General features: G+C 42.2%; 2 long non-coding RNA genes across 2 annotated transcripts; both read right to left on the minus strand.

Annotated features, from left to right (window-relative positions):
- Positions 1 to 3,300: 3,300 nt before the first annotated feature.
- On the minus strand, positions 3,301 to 10,573 carry LOC116646220. Its single transcript, XR_004302108.1, has 4 exons — positions 10,429 to 10,573; positions 6,887 to 7,008; positions 6,289 to 6,775; positions 3,301 to 3,892 (listed from the first exon to the last, which is right to left on the minus strand). It is a non-coding gene; the product is annotated as an uncharacterized LOC116646220 (long non-coding RNA).
- A 4,455-nt stretch (positions 10,574 to 15,028) lies between these two features.
- On the minus strand, positions 15,029 to 19,103 carry LOC116646371. Its single transcript, XR_004302113.1, has 3 exons — positions 19,012 to 19,103; positions 17,860 to 18,005; positions 15,029 to 15,236 (listed from the first exon to the last, which is right to left on the minus strand). It is a non-coding gene; the product is annotated as an uncharacterized LOC116646371 (long non-coding RNA).
- Between the last annotated feature and the right edge of the window lie 875 nt (positions 19,104 to 19,978).

Consider the following 19,978-nt stretch of genomic DNA (forward strand, 5'->3'; position numbering starts at 1 on the left):
AGGTTGCACAGCTACTATAAATAATAGAACTGAGGTTTAATCCTATCGGACTACAGAGTCATGTTCTTAACCACTATCATATTCTGTCTCTCCAGTAAATTGACAGTTCTTAATTTTACTTTTTTTTTTTTAAGATTTTATTTATTTATTTATTTGCCAGAGAGAGAGAGCACAAGCAGGGGGAGTGGCAGGCAGACGGAGAAGCAGGCTCTCCCCGCTAAGCAAGGAGCCAGATGTGGGACTCAATCCAAGGACCCTGAGATCATGACCTGAGCCAAAGGCGTATGCTTAACCAACTGAGCCACCCAGGCACCCCTTAATTTTACTTTTGATGCTTCCACTTTGAAGAGTTGAACATGTTAGAACACTGGAAAGAGTTGAACATGTTAGAACATTGGAAAGAATTAATGTACACAATTATATTGTTTCATTTACTATATGTTGCCATTTTCCTTACATAATACATGTGTTTTGGGTACCATCTGATGCAAGTGGTGACTTTAGCCCACCATGCGGTAGAATGTGCTTAAGAAACTTTGCATATGCTATTCTCTTCCCCGGCATGCTCTGCCCTCCCTCTTCTCTGCATTACCTAGCTAACGTCTACCAATCTTCAGATGTCAACTTAAAATATCACTTACCATCGAATCGGTATTGTTGTATCCTTCAGGTAAATACCTGGTAGTGCAATTACTGGGTCATAGGGTAGTTCTATTTTTAACTTTTGAGGAACTTCTATACTGTTTTCCAGAGTTTATAGCAGCATTATCAACAATAGCCAAACTATGGAAAGAGCCCAGGTGTCCATCGACAGATGAATGGATAAAGAAGATGTTGTGTACACACACACACACACACACACACACACACACACACTGGAATATTACTCAGCTATCAAAAAGGAATGAAATCTTGCCATTTGCAACCATGTGGATGGAGCTAGAGCATATTATGCTAAGCAAAATAAGTCAGTCAGAGAAAGACAAATGACATATGATTTCACTCATATGGGGAATTTAAGAAACAAAACAGATGAACATAGCGGGGAAAAGAGAGAGAGAGAGGTAAACCATAAGAGAGACTCTTCACTATGGAGAACAAACTGAGGGTTGTCGGAGGGGAGGTGGGTGGGGGGATAGGTTAAATAGGTGATGGGGATTAAGGAGGCACTTGTTGCTATGAGCACCAGGTGTTATATATAAGTGATGAACCACTAAATTCTACTCTTGAAACTAACTAACCCTAACTAACTATATATATATAAAACGTCCCAGACAAGCTTTCCTTGACCTCCCCTTCGCTTACTCCTCTGTTCACTTACCCTCCTACACTTTGCCTTTGTAGCACTTTCTAAGCTTGTAATCAAATGTGGAACTAGTTGTTTAATGGCTAGCTCTTTCCCCTTCTAGAACACAAGTTCCATGAGGACAGAGACAGGGCCTGTCTTGTTCACGCCTCTCTCCTGTGCTTTGCAGAGAATCTGCTATGTTTTGCTGATGTGTAAGCAGGAAATGCATAAAGGAATGCACGAGACATCAGTTGTGCCCTTGTGTTGCTTACATTTCAGTCGTGTTGTATACGAGCACATATCTAAAGGGGGAAATGAGTTTAGAAGGAGAAGGAGCTCCTCAGAGAAGGGGGCTTATCAAAGCTATAACATTTGAGCTGATCCTGGGACAATGAGCCAACATTCTAGATGGAGAACATCCAAAAGCCAAGCATGAAGCTAGGCAAGCACAGCCTGCTGAGTAACTTGCTGTGGTGTATTCATACTTATTTAGAAAATAAGGTGAGAAAAGAGTAAAACAGCAAATGTTGTTTTTCTGTCACTTGAAGGCACTTAGGAATAGGCTGCCTTTTGTGGCCTAAAGACAAATGGAATTGCTTAGCCTGAATACAGCTGTCTTCACGTATTGATGAAAATTATAAAAGCCAAGATACAAAATATAGCTCGTGCCTTTAACCCATGCAGCATCCCTCACTGAGAAGAAAAAGAAAAGAGCCCTGGATTTCTGAGAATAGATGGGGAAGACATCTCCTTTTCTCCTCTGCTTCATACAGTTTTCCTATTCCCCGTGAGGAGGATGAGGTTGCAGAATTTCTCAGCCAAGTCAGGAGGAGTCGCTTAAAAATCAGTTCGTCACTTTTTAAGTTCAAAATCAATAGAAGAAATCACACAGAGATCAATAGATTTAACTCCATAAAAATTAAAAATTGCTCTATGTCAAAAACTCACACAACCTAAATGAAAGACAAACAATACACCAAGAAAAATATTCCCCATGGCTATGATGGCAAAACCAGTGCAGGCCAGTTCCGTTCAACACCTCCCAGCCATGCATTCCAGAGGAACTAGAACTGGGGGGCCTGGGGCACCCTGAGCTCAGTAAGACAGTTTCTGTTCTCATGGGGTTCTGCTGAGAGGGCAGGATGTATAGATGGACCGTTCCACGGCGATGTTGGGAGGGCACAGGGGCTCTGACAAAAGAGAATGTTGGGCACCTCGGTGGCCCAAGGTTCAGGGTAGGCTTCCCCCAAAGAGGCCTCAGACCCATCAAAGCTGAAGAGAATTTATCCAAGGCGACAAGGGGAAGAGGAGGAGAGGACTTAAAATAGCAAAGACAGTGACCAAAGGCATGGAAACGTGAAACATCTTGGTCTGTAGGTGTGCACTGGGGTTGGTGCCAACTTCTTCAGGGTTCTGAACGGGCAGTGTTGGGAGTGAGGGAGACGAGGCTGGACAGGTAAACCGGGATGCTGATGGGGAGCCACGGAAGCCCGGAACAAGGGCCTGGACAGGGAAGGCAAAGGCAAATCTTGCGAGACAAGGAAGAAGGTAGGATTGGGTAGAGTTTATGGCATGATAGCTTTAGATTGGTGAATACAGCAAGGTTAGGACTTTGAAGTGAGTTTTGATGAGCACACCCTTAGTCTGGATAACTGTGTAGGTGATTCACAGCCTCACCTTGCAAGAATTGGTGTTTCCTCTGAGTGGGCAACCAAGCTATGCTTGCTTGTTCTGAGCACGGCTTATCACAGGCACGGGAAAGTGTAACCAGTCTGAGAGGTGTTTAACGAGGGGACAGGAAATTGCGTTGGTTTTAGCACAAGCACCTTACCTAAGACTGCCTTACTTCGGCACCCCGCCCCCAAACCAATCCCATCCCTGCATGAGGTTTTGGGTGAACAAACCATATTTAAAAAAAAAAAAGCATTTGGGAAATGGGTTTATAGTGACCCTGGGATTGCCTACTGGGAGGAACAAACAGATTCTAGAGTTAGACCAACAACTATGGGTGGAGGGGTGGGGATTCCCCACCGTGTAGGGGAGGGATGAGCTTTTACACGTAGGGAGCTAAAGAAGAGGGGTCCAGATGGAAGGACAGAGAGGAGTGCTGATCTCAAGACAAAAGTTGTAAGCTGGTACCTTCGGGAGACACAGTGGGATCCTCTGCGAAGGGTTTACCATTTTTAGTTGTTCTTTTCCTGTAGACCATCTGAGTCACTTTTGGTGTACTATTCAACATTTTCTTCTCCTTTATTGAGATAACTTTTGGACATCCCAGCAGGGAGCTTTGAAAATGAGGGGTTGGGAGCTAGAGATTTGAACACTAAAGGGAAACACTGTCTTTGCAGTGTGACCCATCCATTGGGGCGAGTGTGGGCTGGCGGCACCCCAAGAGAGAGGGAGGGCACCCAGAGCTAGAGCAGAGACAGGAGAGGCAGGAGGTGTGCACCAGGCCCCCAGAGCTGCCACACGGATGCCAAGAACAAACTCTTCCCTTTGCCCCAAATCTGTTAGAGGAAGGCTGCCCTTGAAGAGGACAAGCTGACGCGTGGGTTGTCTTTGTATCACGGGAAAAAAGAAACAATTTGAAAACCAGAGAGAGACCTAAAGAAAAAAAAAAAAGAGTTACTTTCATTTTCCATATATTTTATGCAGGGAGGCGGAAAGAACTAGATTAAAATGAGCAAGAATAGCCTACAAGATCCTTAATTGATAAGGGATAAAGAACTCATTTAATTGGTGGCTGTCCTGAATAATATGCATTGGAAAGTGTAAAATCTAAAGTAGCACACAGAATAAGAAAAATAACCATGGAAATAAGGAAGTAGTCAAGAAAAGTTCCATAAATTAAATCATAGTTTGAAAGGATAAACTCATGTTAACACTCATTACCATATTTTAATTTCATGGTGATTAAAATTATAATGTAGAATGTATTACCACTTAATTGATCTGCCAACATCAAGTATTTGCAAGTTTCTTTTTGTTCTCCAAAGTCATAAACTATCTATTCTTTGCTGCATAATTTTGGAGGTAATTTCAAACCATAAATATTTCTCTTTATTAAAATTCTCAGGAAATTAGAACCTCGATAGCTACTTATTTATATCTGCTTTGGCAAGAAGCCAGGAAATTCATTTTCCTATATTTTGAATTCTACAAAATTAAAGTGCTAAAGAATATTATCTATTAATCTTCATGCGTCCCTTTATGACAGCTTTACAGTTTAATAGCAATGTTCACATATCCGAGGGTGGCTAGTTATGTCCCTTTAAATCTGAGTATTTTTCTTTTTATAGAAAGCGGTCCCTTGTTGAGGATACAGACCCATCTCACTGCCAAGCCTTGCACCTTTTTAGCACCCGGCCAACCTGCCCCAGACAGAATTGCTCGCCCCCCACTGGTGGTGCCAATCGCCAGAGACCTGGCAATTTTCCAGGCCTCCACCTTGCTCGGGTACCCCTACTTCTTGCACCCCCCTTGGATGAGATGATGTCTTTGTGCCAACCATTTGCTGTAATCAGCCCCGACCCCTCAGCCCTACTGAGCTCTTCCCTCATTGGTGCATCTGTGCTAGATCACCCTGGTTCTGATGGAGTAAATAGGACACATATGCCACTGTGGAGTCTCAGGACTCTCTTTAGATAAAAATAAATTTAGAAAATTGCAAATCCTTTCAGGGACAATTCTTTCCTAATGATTCTTGACTCCTTTGACACCCCATCGCACTGATTAATGGTCATTCAAATTGACCACCCGGCAGAGCTCACTGTCAAAATCAAAAAGGACAGATTTTCAAAAGTCAGGTATTGCCTTTTGTGCTGTAAAATCCTGCTATGCACGTGTGGAGGGGGTGCACATGCACACGCAACCTTACGACAATTATAACCCCAGAGAGGGCAGATGAGCTGGAGTTAATCCTTCCCTGGGGTTTTGCAGAGAAGAAATTTAGGCATGACAAGAAAGATCACTAGCCCAAGATTCTACCAGTGGGGAGTGGCAGGACTGGAATTTGGAGCTAGGGCCTCCGACTCTAGAGGTTGGGTGTGTAATTACCACACTGTGCCACCTCTAACTGTGTGGGAGGTTTGCTGTCAGAATGAAATGAGAGAATTAATGTCTCTGGCTGAGATGATGATAGTGTTAACCCTTTGATTGATTCCTTACTCCTCTCCCAGTATCTGTCCTCCTGATCTGTGACCACAACCTGGTCACTTCCCATTTTTCAGAGGCTCACATCGGCTCTTGCGTTCTGTACTTACCCTCCCCACCAAGTAAGTACCAAAAGTGGGAAGCCACAAAGGGTTAACTCCAGCTCATCTGCCCACTCTGGGGTTAAACAGGATTGGGAGGGGAAGGGAGAAGAGGTCAAAGAAAGCTGACTAACCTTTACTGAGTGATCTATCAGGAGCCAAAGCCTACACAGATATTTTTACATCTTGGTAAATTCCCAAATCTTCATACAAACTAGGAGATCTTAGCTGCATCTCTCTACCTCCACCCCCCTCCCCACAGCTCTTCCAAATATCCCCATTGATTATTCTGCAGCTCACGTGACTATTCTCCTAGCAGATATATGGTCACACCTCTGCTTTAGTGGGTTCCGTGGGTCCTCATCATCTACATCACACTTTAGTAAGGCACATAGGGTCCTTCCCAGACAACCCCTGCTACTTTCCCAGTCTCATATCCTGCTCCCCATTTTCTCCACTCTGCTTCTCTTCCTGCCAACCCAAACTGCCTTTCTCTGTGACATCGCTCTCCTACTATCTGCGTGCTTTTCACATACATTTCCCTTTGCCTTAACTGTTCTCTCTCTCTGTCTCCTCTCTCACTCTTCCGGGGAAAGTTCATCAGTTATTCAGTATCTAGGTAAAATACCCGTGAATTCCTTGGGCTGTTGGTGGTTCCGTCCTAATACTCCAACTGTGCCTCTGTTACAGGACACGTGATACTATGTGTGCATTGTGTCCACCCTTTTGCCTGGCCATCTAGCTCACCAGTCTCGGACGATCCAGAGGGCAGGCCTTGGGTCTTCTCCAACCCCACATCTCCAGGGCCTTGCACAGTTCCTAGGGTAGGCTGGTAATCACTGCTTGTTGAATGAATATGACCACTGGAGATTTCACCCTCACAGTTGGTCTCAACTGGTTATTTTGCAAGGATTTTATTCCACTCCTTGTGGTTGAAGCTTAATCATGTTTAGATACAGAAAAAGAAGAAGACAATATGGAATGTTGTTGCTGTGGAAACAAACTTGGAAAATGGCTTTCTTTTCCACTGTGTAAAAATGTAGGAGCCATATCTCATGGCTAAGCTGAACGTGAACACTTACACAAAGGCATTGAAAGCCCGGAGCTTGCTCCCGAGACGCTCTGTGGTAGCCAGCTGTGTGGACCACGGAACGCGCTCCAGGTGCCATTCCAGCATATCATTGTTCTCACTCTGATGAGCAGTCACTGGGTTAAATATTATTTTCAGGGCATCCTACAATGAAATTATTGCATTTTAGTTGGTTTCTGTTTGGGGATTTAAGATGTTTTAAAATCACACCGTGTAACAATTTTTTGAGAGAGAGAGAAAAAAAACCACACTTACCCATTATTTTTAAAGGTTCCTTTCAAAAGCCTCTATTCTGTCTTATGTATTTGGGATCAGCCCACATGGAAAGGCTTTCTTGAGATTCTATAGAAATATTTTCCCTCTCCTGCCATGAACTCCTATAAGAAGGGAACTTAAAAATAATAATAAAATACGATGCATTTTGATATTTCCCCTTGTGGGATGATTCTTTGTCTAACCACCATGTCTCCTGACTGATTACTACTGTTCCTGAAGGAACATGAGGAAATTTTCTTACTCTTTTCACCTTAATTGACCAAAAGCCCATTTTCACGTATCAAAACCTCCATGTCCTATCTGATTTCTGAGGTTCTCTAACTTGACTTTTACCATATCGATAAATTTCCTCTCAATCTAAACTGTAGTATCAGCCCCAATATCCTTGCCTCAAAAATTGTAAAAAAAAAAAGGGGGGGTGGAGTTTCTCATTTTCACCTGTGTAGGATATTACATAATTCTAGCATTGAAGAAAGACTGTATGATGGTATTCAAACTTTCTCTACATGCTTTCATGCAGGAGGTGTCCCTCATGTAATAGATGTGTAATTCACATGTAAGCAGACTTGACAAAAGATAAAAATGAACTCATTGGGTTGTTAAGAGGATACATTGAGAGAGTGCCTATGGAGAATGTAGGGTTTGATGGGGTTCTGTCCTCTTCCCTCAACTTGCTCTTTACTAGCCCTGGGTGACCCCCCATCCATTCTGGGGTGTGTGTGTCCCCCCACTCCCGCTGAATATGTGTACTTCAGATTTTGCCCATGAGTTCCCAATCTACACACTCAACTGTTTACCTGGATTTTCCAGTCACCTCTAACACGATATATATATAACACTAAACTTACCTTTGGTCTTTCCAAATTGGCTTCCCTTCCTGAACCTCCACATTGGTGAGTGCACTGTCACGCACCCCCTTCTCACTCTTGTGCAGTCTTCATTTCCGATCCATCACCAAGCCCTGTCATTCTGTGACCAAGCCTGAGTGGACCCCTCACTTGTCTCCATCCTGTGCCTCCACCTTGCCTAAGGCTGCCGATCTCTCTCACCCGGGCTCCTGCAGCAGGTTCTGGGGAACCCCTGCCTCCAGTCTCACCCTTCACTGCAGCCAGAGTCCTCACCTTCCCTCCTTTCTCCGTTTCATGGTCCTCTTCTCCTCACAGCGAAGCCAAGCGCTTCATGATCCTCTGAATCCTTTCTCTGGTCACCTCTCCCCTCTTTCTTTCCCATTTTCCTAACATCCCACTCTCCAGCGGCACCAAGTACCTTTTATTTCTTCCAATGCCCAGTGTTTTTCTTACCTCCAGGCCTTTGCACTTGCTCAGACTTGGCTGACTGGGAGTTATTAAACTACAAATAGAAAAAAATCCTAGGATTTCTCCTCTGACTCTTTTTCATAGGGAAGTGTCTTCATTCACCTCTCCCTTGAACTCCAGACCGTATTTCCAAATGTCTTCCAGCTCATCCTCCCCTTGGATGTTTAACAGACATCTCAGAATCAACCATGTCCCAACCCATCTTCTTTGTCCACTGACGCCACCACTGTCCATAACACACATTACCCCTCACACACTAGGCACTTTACTTGTTCATTCTGTTCACCATGTGTCTTCCTCATGGCAGGTAAACTCCAACAGAGGGGGCAACTTTTTCTATTTTGTTCAAAAATGAATTCCCAGGGCCTAGTATGGTTCCCGACTGTTGTGGACTGAAGGTCTGTGCCCCCCAAATTCGCATGTCGAAACTCTACCTCCCTCACCCCCCACTGCTATGATGTTATTAGGAGGAGAGGCCTTTGGGAGCATTAGATGAGGTCATGAGGGTAGAGCCCCCACAATGGGATCAATGCCCTTATAAGATCACAAGGGAACAGTCTTCCTCTGCTTGGTTCTTTGCCAGGTGAGGATACCTTGAGAACTTGGCAGTCTGCAGCCTAGAAGAGTGGCCTCTCCAGAACCCGACTGTGCCCACACCCTGATCTTGAACTTCTAGCCTCCAGAACTGTGAGAAATAAATTTCTGTTGTATATAAGCCATTAAGTGTGTGGTATTTTGTTACAGCAGCCAGAATGGACGAAGATATTGATATATAGGGGACACTTGATAAATGTTTGTTGAATGAATAAATGGCCCTATAGCAACAGAATGAAGGCGGATTGAAACTTACCCAGAATTCCTCAGATGTGGATAGCCACAGTGCAGCAGAAAGATCATAGATTCTGTCGGGCAGATCTGCCTGGTTGTGTGACCTAGGGGAACTCACTTAATCTGAGACATTTTTCTCAGTTGGCAAAATGAAGATAAGATGGCTCACAAGATGGTTGTGGGCTAATTGATATAATTGGCTTCAACCACACTGCGCTTGGTCCTAAATAAATATATTCTATTCCCAAATCCTGTTCTGACAAAGACTACTGGAGGCTTTAAAAAACTTGGCAAGGTTAGCAAGCCTTTTCCAAAGCAGACCTCAGATAAGGCAACTCGAGAATTAATCAAACTGTGTTCTATAAGGAGCTCATTTTATTAAAAGTGTGATAGGTCTTCTTGGGTGGAACGGGGTTTAGTGTGAGGGTCAATTGAAAAGCATATTCTTGTAAACAGTTGCTCAAGGCATGGTCTCCTTGAGAGGAATTGGGGGCATGAACTCCCCTCACCAACTATTTCTCCCAACTCACTGGGAAATGTTTATTTGAGACATTGTTTACTGAGCTTGGAAGACTGTGCTTTGCCCTCCTGCTTAATGCCTAATAGCTGTACAATTATTTATAATTTCCGTTTGCTGCAGTGTGGCCCCCAGTCTTCCAAGGGGCTGAAGAACTGGGCCGTGCTAGGGAGAGGTCCCAAGTTTCTGGAGAAATGAAGTGAAAATGCAGTTTTGCCTGGTGCTTAGGATTGTCAGGGCAGAATAGAGCACAGTCCCCTTCCAGGGTGAAGTCGTTAAGGTGCATCTGTGGGGTGATGTTTGCAGACACACTGATGTTTGTTGACATTGCAGTGACCCACAGGAACCAAGCAAATTGGACATGGAGGGAACTGACACATCCTATCAGAATCACAGACTAACACACCTAAAATGGAACCTTAGGAGCCCTTTGTTTTGAAGACCAGAAAAATGAAGCACAGAGAGACGAAGTGACTGGACAAGGGTCACACTGTTGATAAGGAGCAGAAAGACAACTCAGACCTGGTCTGTGGTGTCGCAGGCCCACACCCTTCCTACTGCAGGGTGCTTAGAGCAAGGGAAGAGAGTTCTAAAGAGGCTAAGTGACTTGAGTTTTCAATGAAATTTTTAAGGTTTTCTTCACAGTTGGATTAAAATGACCTAAATAAGCTTAGCATCTAATAAATGAGATAATGCATATAAAAGTACATTGTCCGTTATAAAATATTGCCAAACTATTGGGTGAATTGCTGATTAAATGTGTGAGATTAATAAAGAAAATGGTCTGACCAGACGGATATGCACATACAGGATTACACGTCATAGTTTCACAGCAACCAAACACAGCAAACTGATTTTACCTGCTTTGTCAGCTGCTCCATTGACTCTTTGTTGTTGACTCCAGGGGAGGTAACATACTGATGGCAAATGTGTACAAGGAAAATGTGCAGGAAAGTTAATTTGTACCTACAGCTTTTTATTAAGATTTTTTTCAATTATAAAAAGAATGTAAAGATGTTGTATTTAGTACACTGAGGAAATACAGCAAAATAGAAAAGAAACTGAAAATTACCTGCATTTGGAAACAGATACTATTAAAATTTTAAAAAAGATATTTACGAAAAACTACTACCCTATAAGCACATGGTGTGTGTGCAGATCAAAACCCCTATCTTCAAACAACAGTGTTCAGTGACTATTTTTTTCCATTAATCTTTAAGAATACTGCAATTGATTGTATATTATTTCTTTATATAGAACTATCATAACTTCTTTACCCACTTGCCTATTGTTGACCATTTATCATGTTAGCAAATTGTCCATATTATAAATATTTCTGAAATGAAAACAGTCCTTCTTCGGCCACATTTCAGATACTCATCCTTCCCAGAATAGATTCCCTAGAAGTTGGATTATGAGCTCAAAGACTATGACATTTTATTTTTTTTTTAATCAGAGAGAGAGAGAGCATGAGCAGGGGGAGAGGCAGAGGGAGAGGGAGAAGCAGGCTCCCCGCTGAGCAAGGAGCCCAATGCAGAATTGGATCCCAGGACCCCGGGATCATGACCTGAGCCGAAGGCAGATGCTTAACTGACTGAGCCACCCAGGCGTGCCAAAGACTATGACATCTTTTAATCCTCCTAAGCATACTCAAGTGCTCTTCAGAGAATGTGACCTATTTATCCTCGTACCGGCACTGTGTATACATATACATCTCACCACATCCTTGCCAGCATTGTCATAGAAAATAGTTGACAATGAGTGAAAGTTTAATGAGAAAAAGGATATTTATGTGGTCTCAAAATCAATTCCCACAAGGTGCTTAATAACTACAAAGGGAAAAATAAGAACTTCACAGAAGTGAAACCTTGCAGATACCATGTTAACCAAGATCAAAGTTAGTATCATCAATAATGGGACAAGCTGACATCATGTTCCTCATAACAGGATGCACAGAGAAGGACGCAACATCACTTCTGAGGTCTTCCTGCCAAAAATGCATAACCTGAATCTAATTATGGGGAGACATCAGACAAGCCCAAATTAAGAGACATTCAACAAAATCAATGATCTGTATTTTTCAAAAATGCCAACGTCATGGGGTATTTAATGTGTTCTAGTTTCTATTATGATTGAATTCTGTTCATTATATTATCTGAGTGGTATTGCTGGCACAGAAGAAAGCTACTGGATTTTGTACATTTTTCTTGTATGCCACCATTTGACTTGTTCTGAATTAATGTTAAGAGCTTCCTGCTGATCCTCTTGCAGTTCTTTTTAAAGATGTATCATCATATTGTCTGCAAATAACAGTAATTTTGACTCTTCCTTTCCAATAATTTTACCTTTTATTTCTGCCTGATGTCTCATTGCATCAGATAGAATTTCTAGAACAGTGCTATATAACAATGCAGACGTGCAGCATCTCTGCCTCTTCCTGGTTTTAATGGAAATGTTTCTGGTCAACATTAGGAATGGGACAGGCTGTCAATATCCGATGTATGTTAAAGGGAGTTTCTTCTTTTTCCTAGATTTCTATGGGCATTTTTAAAAATCAGGCATGGATGTTGAATTTTATCTGAGCATCTTTTTGTCACCTATTGAGATTATTATGTGGTTTTTCTCATTGAGATTGCTGAACTGCTGTTAATGTATTATTAGATTTTTCTAACATGAAACTATCCTTGCTTCCCCGGAGTACACCGGATTTAGCTGGGGTAGACAGTTCTCCTAGTACTTCATTTTGCTGTTATTATATTTTCGCCCTTTTGCAACTTTGTGGCAGATTTGTGTTGTATCGACTTAGTGTAGCTGGTGCTGTTTCCAGAATTCCCTTCTCTGCATAGTTCTGGGTTAGCCGGGCCACAAGAGACAATGGTATGAGACTGGGAAGGCAGAAGTGAAGCCCGAGCCCTATTCTCATTATGCTCACAGGTCAGTGCAGGGCACGAGGCATCGATGCCACTCAGAGTTTGTCACTGCTCCACTGGCTTACCTGATTGGGATGGGACAGCAGCCTGGTGCACAGCAACTCCAGCTGCTGGTAGGCCAGCACCTTCAGTTTCACTGACTCCTGACCTGGATACATTTCGGCTCCACCGGCAGGGGACCAATTTCTCCCACAGATCGCTCGATCACTAAAATTGGAGACTTGGGGGCAGTGAGAGACTGATGTCGATTCCAGTCCATCTTTGTAGGCTTTAGTTCTTGCTGCCCCCACTTAACATCCATCTTTCCTTCCTCACTGCCTGCTTTGCTCAGGCTCCAGCCTGAGACACAAACACAACAGCCATAAAGAATTTGTGTAACCAGCTCCCACGATTGCATAAGGTCCAACCCATATGATATATCCCTTATGTCCTGTATTCCCTAGTGGTTGTCCTTCTCCGACCTGATCGAAATACTGTTCATGAGTAAGCTTGGTCTAAATAGGTCTTGATCATTCTTTGTTGACACCATAAGACTCATCCTCTGACCAGCTCAGCCCTGCTCTGTGCCCTGTGGCTAATCTTTACAAACTGGGGCTCACCTGCCCTCTAGCTTCTGTTGGGCTTGGTCAACATCTGCACTGGCAGAAGTTTGAAGGGCAGGAGGAGAGAGGACAGAGGGCTTTCTTCTGCCTCTCCCCTGAGCCTGGGCCCAGTGGCTGTGACAACGGCCATATCCTCTATGGCTACAGTTTCTGCTCAGGAGCCCTCTGCCACCATTCAAATCTTCTCTAAGGACGTTATTTTTCTCCATGCATAGTTCTCTATTGCAGTATAACAAATTGCCCCCAAATTTCACAACAAACACTATTATGTCTCATAGTGTGTGATGGTCAGAAGTCTAGGAGTAGCTCCGCTGGGTAGTTCTAGCTCAGAGTCTCACTTGAGGTTACAGCCAAGATGCTGGCTGGGCTGCACTCATCCAAAGGCTTAACTGGGGCTGGAGGATCTGATTCCAAGTTCTCACATGTGGTTGTTGGCAGGAGGCCTCGGGTCCTGACCCTGTGGGCCTCTCCAAAGGGTTGCTTGAATCTCTTACAAAATGGCAGCTGGTGTCCCCCAGGACAAGCGATCCAGAGAGAGAACAAGGAGGAAGCCACATGCCTTTTAGTCTGTAAGTCATACACCCTCACTTCTGCCACATTCTGTTCATTTGAAGGGGGTCACTAAGTCCAGCCCACACTCAAGTGGAAGGGAATTAAATCCTATTTCTTCAAGAGAGAAGTAGCAAAAAATCTGTGGATGTCCTTAAAAACTTCCACACTCCCTTTGTCCCTTTCAGACTGGGATGGTAATGGCTTCCCATTGTTGCTAGTCTGGAATACCTCTATTTATGTGAACTTCCCTAAATGTTCAATCACACTTCCATAAACAATCTCTTCATTAAATTATCTGTACATAAACCTGTTTGAACATAATTGTTTCTAGAATTTTAATACAATATATTTTGGGGGGTGTGCACAGTTACATAGCATGGGAATTTCATGGGCATATATACATATGTATTTATATATTATATATAATTATTCTATATATTATATAACTGTTCTATAAGTATATAAAATATATAATCACTACAGAGAGAGAGAGAGAGAGAATGAATATGAGCTTTTCATGTTTTCCTAAATAAAATATTTAATAATAAAATAAATAAATGTGCCAGGATGGCTGCTGATACTCAGTACCATTCTCCTCCTCCCCTTTCTATGCTTTCTGCATTATAGGGGGTAGAAAACTGAGAATTGCATTTCCCCAAATTCTTTGCAGGCAGGGTTCTGACTCACAGTCTATTAATGAGAGGCACTCACTATGAGATTTAAAAGGCAGAAGGAAACGTATGCTGTTATTTCTCCTCCTGCAGCGCAGTGGCCTCAGGGCCCTTCCCGCCAGAGATACCCACTTGGTGGGGAAGGCAACTGTGACCATTGGCAGGGGTTGGTTTCCTGCAGTTGCAGAATGGGGAGACAGTAGCAACTTATTGATTCTCTAAAAGCCAACAAGAACCTGAGTGCTATCGGCCATCTCCCCTAGCCTTCGGTTCTCTGCCTCTTCCAGTGGTTTTGTGTGTTTTTATTTTTCCAATAGTTTTTTAAGCATATGGTTTCCTGTCCTAAATCACATTCTCCTCAAAATACCCAGAGTGTTTCATTTTCCTGGCCAACTCCTGACAAATAATTAGAAGGGAATAAAAAACCCCAAATATACAATGATTCTTTTTCATTTCTCTTTTCTATAGCAAAAGATCCATTTTGAGACTGCTGACGTCATTGGCCTGATGTCCTCTTAAAATTGTAAAATTCTCTCTCTATGATACACTGGTATAAATCTTAATCTTATTTATTTTCTTGTCACTCTTTTTAAAACTTAGATTTGCCAGAAGTTTTATTTTTATTTTCAGAATCAGCTCTTTGATTTGTATACCATATAAGTTAGAAGTGTATTTGGCTGCTTGCATCACAAAATGAAACTAATAGTGGCTTCAAATAAACATTTATTTTTCTAACATAATCATGAGTTCAGAGTGGGTGGTTGCTGGCGTTGTTCAGCTACTCACCAGGGTCTCTGGGATCTAGTCTCATTCTGTTCTTCAGATTCACCATCCCCAACCCTTTGGCTTTTCTCCTCATGTTGGTGGCTTTCTGGTCACAAGATGGTTATTATGACCTCAGATATCAAAAGCACTGTCAAGATAGAAAATGTGGTTGGGGAAGGGGGAAAACACTAAATCATCTCTGTCTGTACCCCTTTGACCATTAAAGCAAGAGTGGGCCCCAGAAGCCCCGTCAATCATCCTCCACTGATATCTCAGGGATAAGACTTTTTTCACATGACCACTTCTAACTACAGGGGACCCCAGGAAGTTAGTTATTTTACTTTGCAGCTTCTATGGAAGAAGATGACAAAAAATGAGCCTCGGACTGGAACACGAAGAAAACCATTCTACAGTCTCTACATCTATCAATTGCACAGTGTTTGTTCTGCCTTGTATTTACCTTGCTGTTTATTTTATAAAGTTATTGAGTTCAAGAAGAAAGTTTATTTGCTTTATTTTGTTGTTAAATAATGAAATCACTTTATGCTATGAATTTTCCTATGAGGATAGCTTTGACAATATCCCATGAGTTTTGATGTACTATATTCTTACTGCAATTTTCTAAATAATCTTCAATTGTGCCACTGATTTCCTCTCTTAATGATAGTTTTTTAGAAGAGCATTTTTCATTTCCATAAGATTGAGGGCCTTACCCTTGAACTTTCTTGATTTCTAGATTTACTTTATTTTAGACAGAGAACGTACTCTACTTTTTTGAGATTTATTGAACTGTCCTTTGTGGTCTAGTATAAGGTCTGGTTTTTTTCCCCCTTGTTAATTTAAATTAATTAACATATAATGTATTCTTTGTTTCAGGGCTACAGGTCTGTGATTCTTCAGTCTTATATAATACTCAGTGCTTATTACAACACATACCCTTCCCAATGTCCATCACCCAGTTGCCCCATCCCCCTACCCCCAACCCCCCCCAGCAACCTTCAGTTTGTTTTCTATGATTAAGAGTCTCTTATGGCTTCTCTCCCTCTCCGGTTTCGTCTTGTTTCATTTTTTTCCTCTCTTCCCCTATGATCCTCTGTTTTGTTTCTTAAATTCCACATATCAGTGAGATCATATGATAATTGTCTTTCTTTGATTGTAAGGTCTGTTTTTGTAAATATTTCTCAAGCATTTTAATAAAAGGGATAATTTGGTTTATAATATTATATAATATGTATGTATTGTTCAAATTCTCTATAAACCCAGTTTTGTGGAGTTTTATTTTTTGCTCCTAATTTGTCTACAGAAATCACCCAGATAATTGTAAAACTATCAGTTTCTTCTTATGTTTGTAATCATTTTTTTTTCTTTATCTGGTTTGATGCTTTGCAATTTGGCACTTACGTTTCACGACAATACACTTTGTTATCACTGGACATTGTGGAGTTATGGCTGCCTGGACTGCTGATATAAAGACCTTGTCTTTCTGAACTAGACACAAAATGAAAGAGGGACTAGATAAAACATGTAGATTTTAAGCTTGGCTCAATTACTTAGTAGCTTTGTGTCCCCGAACAAGACACTTAGCCTCGTTGTGCCTTAGTTTCCTCATCTGTAAAATGGGAAAAATAATAGTCCTTACTTGATAGGGTGGTTGAGAGGGTTAGACGATGTAATTCATGCAAAATGCTTAGAGCACTACTTCACACATAGGCAGCACTCAGTAAGTGTTGTTGAAGGAATCAAACAAGGAGACCATTGGACTGAGGTGGCTCTAAGGCCATAAGTAGCCTAGTAAGCAATCCAAAACCTAAGCCAGAGCCAATTCCTGTAAATGCCTCAAGGGTAAGAAGAACAACCGATCACAAACAGCCAACTAGACTTTCCCAAATAATGCAACTGCTTAAGCTACAGCCAATCAAATAATTTCCCTGTTTTGCTTCTGCCTCTTCTCTGAGAAGTCCTGCCCAGAGCTCCTGACCATGGAGTGCTCCAGACCAGTTCCAGTTTGGCACTTCCTGATTCAAACTGGCTTTAGCTAAAATAAACTTTTAAAAATTTTAACATGCCTTTTCACCTTTCAACAGTGTAAATACTATTATTATTCTTACTGTTTTCGGCCTAACTGGCTTACTTTGTTTTTAGTATCAGAGCAAGGGTAGGACAGAAGCTACATTCTCAAGCTGATCCCATTGGCGTTCAAGTTGGTGTTAATTAGTACCAGATTCTAGCAGTTTGTCAGCGCTAGTCTGCAGGTTTTTAAATGCATTTTTGACATTTTCTCTTTCTTCATAGACTTTTATTGGGAGGTCGGAAGAGGTTGGGTCAAGGGTTACTAGCCAGCCACCTTTTAAACCAGAACACTTGTATCTAATTTTTAAAATAACCTCTTTCAGTGTGATTCAAGCTAGGTGGAGATTGATGCTATAATTCAATTGCCATAAAGAAATAACCATTAATGCACTTTTCAGTCCTGGCTGGGCACTTTCTTAATAGCCTCAAAAGACTGTGAACTATTTCAGAGAATCTTTTTGTTCTTATCAGGAGTGCATTTGAGAATTTAGGTCCCATTTTTTCACATGTCATGAATTTCAACACTATCTTTCTGAATCATATCTGATCTACTCTCTAAAACCAATCACAGAATCATCTCTAAAATAGCATCTCTGCTCCAATGAGAGCTCTCTTTCAAAAAATAGTAAGTCTGACAGGCATCACGCATTTTAAATTGAACATGGACTGCAAAGCAGTCTTCATCCATTAGTCCAACTGACCTTTGAATAACCCAGACCGGAAAAGAATAAGCCATAAATCGAAGAAGACTCTAATCCTGGCTGGGACTTGGTGATCCTATCAACTTAGGAGTGGAAACAGCAATCAGGCATGACACGCGAATTGTTCTCACAGAAAAGTCAGCCTCCTATAATGGAAAGAGCACTTGAGTAGGAGTCAGAAGATAAAAGTTGTAGTGCTAAACTAATTTCAAAACATACGGGTTACGTTAATTGACTTTCAGAGTCTTAATTCTCGTATTTATAGAATGAGGATAATGTCCGAGGCCATGCCTCCTCTCGACACTGTCTTTTCCTGCCCTCAAGGGGCTTGTGGTTAGTGGAGGAACCGTGAGGCGAAGTAGTAGAGTGGGTGAGCTTTGGAGATTTGGGGTTTGAACCAGCTCCACCCACTTATTACCTGTATGACTTGGAGCAAATCATTTGTGTTCTTGGTGCCTCGGTTTCCTCATCTTTAAAATGGGCATGATAATAGTACCTACATCACAGGGTGTTTTGAGGATGAGGTGAAATAATGTATATCAAGCTCTTGGCCCGGTTCGTGGGCCATTACAATAAATGGTATATGCCCCAAATGTGACTGGTTCTCTCCGGGCAGCCTTTGATTTTTTCCCCAAAGCCTATCCTGAGGCCAGACTTAGTTTGTCCCATTCTCCTGAAATCCTCCCTTCCTCTAACACGTCCAGCTCCAGAGGACTGACAAACAATCTTGATGAGAATGAAGATTTCATAGAGGTTCAGAGGAAGGGATAGAGAAACAATAACTAAAATTTTAGGCAACTAAATTCTATTGATTCTTAGTATGTTTTAGGAACGGCGCTGAATACTTTCCATGGATGATCTAATTTAATTCTATACACACAGCAACTTTAAGCCAACTTGCTCTTGGATATTTTAATTTTTCTGTATAGCCTCTTCCCTTTAGAGAAAGAACTACTTTCTGAGGATTTTCCTTCTTCTGCCCTCTTTTTCGTCAAGGCACCAAATATTCCCTCTATTGTCCCAAGCAATTCAGTTTTCCCATCAAGTCTCACACCCCATTTAGTGAAACCAAGGCGAGATAGCTAGACTGACCTCTACCTATCCTTCCCCGAGTCACACTGCCCAGGAACTCCCTGGTTCATCCCACAGTACCTGCTATTAGGGTCCAGGAGCAGTGGTCCTCATCATGCCATGCTGTTTGGAAGAGTGTCTAATTTCGATCTTGCTCTCCATTTTATCTCCTGTGCCTGATGCAAAGCCTGAGACATAGAAGGTCAATAGTAAATATTTACGGAATGAGCAAATACATGATCAAACTAACGTAACAGAGGTCAGAATGAACTAGTGTCTAAACAAAGACAGTGGCAGTGTCCTGTGTGGTACTGACTGAAAGCATGTGGGAAATTCTCATGGAGAAGATAGGATTTGACCTTGAAAGTGCACTAGGGTTTTAGTAGGTGGAGACTAGAGACAAGAACATTTCAAATAAAGGGAGCTGTGTAATAGCACAAATACAAAAGTGCATACGGTTTGTTTGGTGTGGAGAAGTCATGTGAACAGTCTGCACCATGGAGGTCCGGTGCCTGAACTCCAGAGGTGTCTGAACCTTCAGGAAGGCCAGAAAGGGCATGGTCAGAGAGGGGGCCGGCAAGCTTGCGGGAGCCGGCTCAAAGGAAGAGACTTCAACACTGTATTTAAGAGTTTGATTTGTAGGCAGTGGGGGAAATCCTCCCAGTGACTGGCTTGCTCAGGTGTGTCCTTTAAAAAGATGACTCTGCTGAGGATGGATTAGGGGGTGGGCAGAGTGAAGATGAGGACAGCGGACAGGAGACAGGATGGTAGCACATACAGGTGAGCACCCCCTTCCCCAAGACTTTGAGGCAACCTCCCCAAGGAAAACTTGTCTGGAGTGGCACTTCCAAAACCTACAGATTTGGGAATACTTGTCATATGAAATAGAGTTGTGTCTTCCCTGTTCTTTGCAAGTAGTTTAAATACAAGGTCATGGAGAGGAAGTTAATTAACACAGAAAATATATCATAGATATTAAACCTTCTAATCAAGGCTAACAAATCTCCTCTAACTGGGGCAGGGTGGGGTGAGTATATTCATAAATCCA

The sequence above is a fragment of the Phoca vitulina genome, unplaced genomic scaffold, assembly GCF_004348235.1.
Source record: "Phoca vitulina isolate PV1807 unplaced genomic scaffold, GSC_HSeal_1.0 scaffold36, whole genome shotgun sequence".
Lineage (NCBI taxonomy): Eukaryota > Metazoa > Chordata > Mammalia > Carnivora > Phocidae > Phoca > Phoca vitulina.